The sequence below is a fragment of the Elgaria multicarinata genome, chromosome 11, assembly GCF_023053635.1.
Source record: "Elgaria multicarinata webbii isolate HBS135686 ecotype San Diego chromosome 11, rElgMul1.1.pri, whole genome shotgun sequence".
Classification (NCBI taxonomy): Eukaryota; Metazoa; Chordata; class Lepidosauria; order Squamata; family Anguidae; genus Elgaria; species Elgaria multicarinata.
The window spans coordinates 883,637-889,636 of NC_086181.1; positions in this window are offsets into that span (position 1 = coordinate 883,637).

Here is a 6,000-nt window from a genome sequence, read left to right on the forward strand (position 1 = left end):
ACCCGCGGGTACGTGACGCCTCGCTTGCTGCATAATGGCTGCTTCATAGTTTCCTTTTTAAAATGGAGTCACTTATGCTAACATTTCCCCCCTTTAAAGCAATTTAAAATTCAAGCATGCTAGCTTCTTCTAGGTCATCTATAGCTAAGGCTTCATAATGCAAATACATTTGCTGGTGGATTACAGATTTTGCAAGATTTTTCACAAGAGACAAAATACAGGGAAGACAAAAAGCAAGGATAAGCAAAATCACTACAATAAGACATAATGCAATAAATCCCTCTTTTAACCACCCCATATTGGGTAACCAACTAGTGAGCCATCCAAATAGATCATTGGTGGGTGGTTGTCCTGTTTTATGAAAGACTTGTACTGCTTCTTTTATTTTCTTTACATCTGTTTCGATTTTACTCTGTTCATTTACATAAAAACAACAAGATTGGTTAAGTATGGCGCACACACCATTTTGTTGAGCTAATAATAAAACTGAAGCCATTCGATTTTGCACAACAACATTGCTGAGAGAAGAAACTTCAGTTTGCAAGTTTTCTATAGCATCCAGTGTACTATTAAAAGCTTTTTCTAACTCTAATGAAATGTTCTTAACAGTTTTTTCTATTTCAGATACTCCTAACCAAGGGAATAACCATTGGATAGTAGAATGAAATCCGGTGTTCCGTTTAGCTAAAGGTTTGTACAATTCTGTGTGCAAAGCTACCAAAATTAGTCATCTGATCAGAAGTGAGGTTCTTAACAATTTGTAAATGTGGCACAGCGAATGATACAGTGCATCTTCCTCTCCATTTTGGAGGGAGAACTTTGTACAGGTTTTCTCCACATAAAAAGTATACTCCTTGCTCAATGAGAGTGAGAGAAAGGATTTGACCCTTTACAGGAGTTAATTTGTTATCTTTTGATGTAATCTTCATTCCAATATTTACACCGTCAATGTAGTGGTATGTGCATCTTTTGCGATGGTTAGTATTCTTGTGCCATTGTTTAGTCTGCTCTTCCCATCTCATGGTGTGTTTAAATCCACAAAAGATGGAAGTAGTCAAGACTTCTAAAAGGCTTCTTGGAATGAGGTCAGGTGAAACTTTACTGGTTTGGTTTGTTCTTGGGCAGGAATTATTAAGTAAAGCTTTGGCAATTGCTCCATTTTCACTGAAAAAGAACACAGAGTTGTTTAATAAGGCCACTGATTTATTTTTCCAAATGACATCTGTGAAATTTAAACCATAGAGTGTAGGATTGGTAAGACTATAGGAGGGCATGTCACTAAAACTATATGTGCCACTGCATGTAGATTTTTCTTTGTTAACTTTCTTTTCATCAATAACGTAGGGCTCTAAAAGTCCTTGGGTAGAATCAAACCATAACATGTGTGCACAATTTTGAACCTTTAACCATCCTACATCTTGGCCAGTTGAATTCTCTGATTCTATGCATATTGAGCATTTTATTTGGTTAGGTATTACTTGGTAGGCTACGAGTCCTTTTGAACATGGATCTCGCACCCACAAGCCTCTGGTAGCATGTGTGTAATTCATTTTTAAAACCCAGTCAGCTGCCCATCCTGTGTTTACTTTTGAGGTCCAATAGGTTAGGGGCACAGGAAGTAATTTATTATCTACATCTTTCTTCCCTAGTTGTTCACAAATCCAACAGTTTTTGGCTTGTGTGGTTGTCACAAGCTTTAGCAGGGCAGGAAGATGAGGGTGATTATGAGGGTTTGCAAGGAACGTTTGGCACTAGTGGAGTGAAGTTAAGTTACTTATGAGTGGTATAAGGCACAAATATAGGCAAAATTCTATCTTAAAGACATTTGCCATGGCAATTAAAGAAGAACTTGGAACCACCAAAGTAAGAAACTTATGAGCAGGATAAGAATTATCAAAATTACAGCTACACAATCTTCACACAAATGTAAGTTCATTGGTTTTGCTTATAAAATTTAACTTTAGTGCCCCCTAAATGTTGGGCTGAGTACTTAGGTTGCTCCGTTCTGGTTTCTTCGCCTGTGCTTCTGGCGGCCTCCGGTGCGCCAGAAGGCAGAGGGCTGTTGCTCTCAGCTTCGCCTGTGTCCTCTGAGTTTCCGGTACTCAGGGGAGGCAGAGGTTTTATTCTAGAACAATGTGTCCAGTTATCTCTCTCTAATAACTTCACAGCAGAATGACTTACAAGTACAATGCAGTAAGGACCTTCCCACTTCCAGGTTTCCACCTCTGAGCAGGACTTTATCACCAGGCTGGAACAGATGGATGGGTCCTTCAAGTCTCTGGAAAGGTGCAACGTAACCATGGAGCTGCAAGAGAACAAACTGCAGGGCAATTACATATTCTTGGAGTAAATCATTCCCCAATTCCCACTTAATTTCTTCTTGTTCCCCCACTAAAACCCGAGGGGGAAAACCAAACATTAGTTCAAAAGGAGACAAGACCTTTTCTAACTTTTGATAATGCAATTGGAAGTGCATCCACCCATTTCAAGGAGGTTTCTAATTGAATTTTTGCTGGGGTTTCTTTCAGGGTCCTATTCACTCTCTCTCTCTCTGTCTACTAGACTGGGGTCTCCAGTCTATTTGTAGAGCTTTTGCCATGTTCTGCACTACCTGAGAAGTAAAATGGCTATCTAGATCCGATTCTATGGTTTTGGGCAGGGAAAAGCCTCCACCCAACTAGTCAGTTGGTCAACAAAAAACAAGTAGGTATTTAAAAAGCCTTTTTATGGGGGCATTTCAGCAAAGTCAATCTGGATTCTTTAAAAAGGATAACAAGCCCATGTCCTCCCTCCCATGTCTGCAGGGGCTTTTCTTGATACATTTACTTTTTGACAAATGAGGCAAGTAGAAACAATTCGTTGAGCATCGATCTATATTCCTTGACTGATCATGGTTCTCAAAAGTCCTTCAACCATTGAAGAGGCTGATGAATGTCCATCGTGGGAATGTAGCTCCTTAAACAGGGTAGTCACAAATCCTCTTTCTTTCCAAATCTGTCCATGTGAATCAGTAAACAAATTTAGTCTTTTGGAGCAAGTTTCAGGGCCTCTGTGCATGCTACGAGTTCAGCAGCTTGTGCAGGAAAATTGCTAGGAAGCTTTAATTATAGCTGGATCCATCGGTAAACAACTCGAGGTCTGCATCTGCTAAAGCTTCATCATACAGGTCTGGGCGGGGTTTGGTGTCAAATTGCAAGGCTTCAAGACAATCATGCTCTGGAACGTCTTCTTTTCCTTGAGGTTCAGGCATCAGTGTGGCAGGATTCAATGAGGCAATGGCTTTGAAGGTGAGCCTTGGGTCCAGGTGTCGGCTTCCTCTACCACTTCCTAATATCTGTGGGACTCCATGAGGTACCAGTACTTCCATGACACCTCCCATCACTAATTTGTCTGTATCAGCGACTAGGAATGCTGTTGCTGCTACAGCACGTAAGCAGGCTGGCCCAGCCTTTGGCTACAGGATCCAGGACTTTTGAATAATATTCCACTGGTCTCCAGGTGGGACCTGGCTTTTTGGCACAGCACACCTGAGGCTATTCCTTTCCTCTCATGGACGTACAGTCAGTAAGGTTTTCTTCCATCAGGTAAGGCTAGTGCTGGTGGCAAGCTTGAGTTCTTCAAATGCTTTATCCATTGTAGCTGCAGTCCTCTTCTGCAGTCTTCTGCAGTAGCTGCAGTCCTCTTCTGCAGTCTTCTGCAGTAGCTGCAGTCCTCTTCTGGCCTCTAACTTCAAAGGGTACTGACACAAGGACACAGGAGTGCTTCCAGATTTCAATTGTAGTTGCATTTAGGGCTCAGGCTGCCCCAGCATCGTCTCATACATCAGGATCCACTTCTGAGATCAGCATGTCTTCATTGCTTTCTCGCATTGGAGATTCATCTTGCAGCAGGACAAAAAGGGCCTGTTTGGGGTAAAAGCACTTCAAGTGTTCCATTAGGCCAAAGGCAATTTTCAGAACACACAAAAATATTGCAATTCAGTAGGTCTTTAATCGCCCCTATTAAATTTCTTCTCTTTTTTGATTGCGCAGATCTAGCCAGCCACTTAGAATTCTTAAAATTTCGTTTTAAATATATTAGATTCCTCTGTACTTCCTCAATACTTTTTTCATCCCATTCCTTCCTCTTTGCCTGTAATTGCTGTAACTTTGCTTGTCTCTATTTTTAATATACTTCTCCTCCAATTCTTTAATCTCTTTCTCCAAGTTGTTGCTTCTTCATTGGGCCTGTCTCCGTATGAAAATCCCCCTCATAACTGCCTTCATCGTGTCCCATAATGTTGCTTGAGTACATTGTCCCGTATCATTAATTGCCCAAATCTCTTTCATTTCTTTCTCAATTTTCCAACTTTCTCTCTATAATTAAGCAATCTAGTATCCAATCTCCATCTTCTAGCAACTCTATCGTCTCTCTGTCTTTTGATATCTACACTAACTAAGGCATGGTCCATAATTTTAATTAACCCTATTTCAGTATTTAATAACTTCGACACTAAATTTTTTGATACAAAAATGTAGTCTATTCTGGAATAGTTTTTATGCACTGGTGAGAAATATGTGTACCTTTGTTCATGCCCCATAATCCATCTCCATAGATCAACCATTTCATTTCTTTTCATAATTCTATATAACTCTGTAATATTTATCGTCTTTCTTGTGCTGTAGGTTTTGATTCATCTTTTGATTTATCTAAAACCATATTAAAATCCCCAGCAATAATTGTTGATCCATTTTGTATTCCCCTCATCTCTTTAAATCCTTGCTAAAAAAAATCCCACCTGGTTCTCATTCAGAGCATATATATTTACCAAGGTGTATCTTTCTTGTCCCACTGCCCCTTGAATCATTATAAATCTCCCCTTTACATCTTTTCTAACCTGTAGTACATTAAAACCACATTTCTTCGATATAAGTATCACCACGCCCCTTGCCTTGAATGATCCAAACGATTTCTCATAGGTGGTTGCCCATCTTAACCTAAGTTTTTATTTTTATTTTTTTAAACATCCAAACAATACAACAATACAATATAAAACAATGCCCCATAATACACAATAATATAAAGTAAACAATTTAATAAACATATATTCTAACTTAATTCCATTTAACATAATCATAAAAAGTGTGCTCCCCCCAACCACGGGATCTTATTCATATTTCCCAAATCTCATTACTTTCTCTGGAGGTGTTTTCCCTCTCCCCTTTAATAGTACAAATTCCGAGACCTGTTTCCATATTCCTTCAAAATCATTCATTTTTATCATCTAACTTTCATGTTACATGTTAATTTATCATTAATACCAATATCCCATATTTCTTTCATAGAATCATAGAATCATAGAATAGCAGAGTTGGAAGGGGCCTACAAGGCCATCGAGTCCAACCCCCTGCTCAATGCAGGAATCCACCCTAAAGCATCCCGACAGATGCTTGCCCAGCTGCCTCTTGAAGGCCTCTAGTGTGGGAGAGCCCACAACCTTCCTAGGTAATACCAATCTTTATACCAATCTTCTATATGATAATCTCCTTGAACCTGGATATCATTAGTCTTGCGGCTGTTAACAAGTTCGTTATCAATTCTTTTGTCTCTTGATTACAATTCAATTCTCCATAAACTGATAATAATGCTACAATAGGTGTCTCTTGAATCTCCATTCCTATAATTTCTTTATCTCTTTAAACACCATTTTCCATAATTTTTGTACAAATTCACATTCCCACCACATATGTAAATACGATCCTTTCTCTTGACAACCTCTCCAACATATTGCTGAATTCATGTTATTTATTTTATTTCGTTTCACGGGGGTTAGGTACCACCTCCAGACAAGCTTGTAATAATTTTCTTTTATCCTCACAGACATATTTCTCAACACTCGTTGTTTCCATATCCCTTTCCAACTCTGTTGCCCTATTTGTTCCTTCAAATCAGTTTCCCATACCATCTTGCCTACACTTTCCAACTCTCCCTTTTCCACTAATATTCTATATATTTCGCTCG